The sequence below is a fragment of the Brassica oleracea genome, chromosome C9 (assembly GCF_000695525.1).
Source record: "Brassica oleracea var. oleracea cultivar TO1000 chromosome C9, BOL, whole genome shotgun sequence".
Classification (NCBI taxonomy): Eukaryota; Viridiplantae; Streptophyta; class Magnoliopsida; order Brassicales; family Brassicaceae; genus Brassica; species Brassica oleracea.
The window spans coordinates 23,963,393-23,964,471 of record NC_027756.1 but is presented as its reverse complement, the minus strand read 5'-3'; positions in this window follow the sequence as shown (position 1 = coordinate 23,964,471).

The window sequence follows — 1,079 nt, the reverse complement described above, 5'->3', positions numbered from 1 at the left end:
CAATCTTGTAATTACTTGAAGATGATGAGGGTGAGAGAGTAAAAATGTCATTTTTGAAAAAAAAAAGAAAAAAAAAATTGATGGCATTTTCGTAAATTATATGAACTTGTGGGGTGAATAGGGCAAAACCAATTTTCAAAAAAAAGGAGGTTAGTTTTGTGTTTAACTTTAAGTTATTGGTCAATTCTGCAAAAAGCTCAAAATAAAAATACTTAAAATTTTGAAACTAATTATAAAATTTCTCATATAAATTATTTATATTTTCTTAAAGTTGAATGGCTATTTTTATTTTAAAATAATTATCACAATATTTTGATAATTTTAATTATAACTATAAATTTTTATTGCTATTTTGTTGTATTATTTTAAAGTAATGTATTAATTTATTTTTGAAAAATAAAAAAAATACAACAAAACCAAAAACCAAAATCTAAATCTAAACACCAAAAACTAAATGCTGAAAACCAAAAAGCAAAATCTAAAAAGTAAAATCTAAAAACCAAAACTAAAACTAAAAACTAGTGAAACAATCATCACCTTAGTTTTGTGGTAAAAGGGTAGAGAGAGATAGGAAAGAAAAAGAAGAGAGAATGAAGAAAATGGTTACTTAGTGAAATATAGTTTTGTGTTATAAAAGTAATGGAAAAGTCTATCTTTATTCATAACATAGAGGTTCCTCATATAAGAGATTACACCGTCATAGATAAACGGAAAGATTACAAATCATAATCTCTTGATTATGAGTCATCCACAGTCTGGTTCATAACACTCCCCTTGGATGCCATAACCATTTAGAGCTTGTAACGTGCTTTAATGTTGCCTCATTAAAACCTTACCAGGAAAACCAATTGGGACAAAACCATGGTGAAGGAAAAAGATTACAACACACATTACTCCCTCTGATTTGGACATTACTGAAGGTCCCATGGACCTCTCCAATTTTCTGCAATCCGGGGGTGATGAAGATCTTTGGCAGAATATGCTTCGTCCTCGAACATGATAGTTGGTTCTTCTTTACCATCAGTCATGCCACAATCTGATCGAACATATTGAGTCATCGACCTCAAATACACACACAC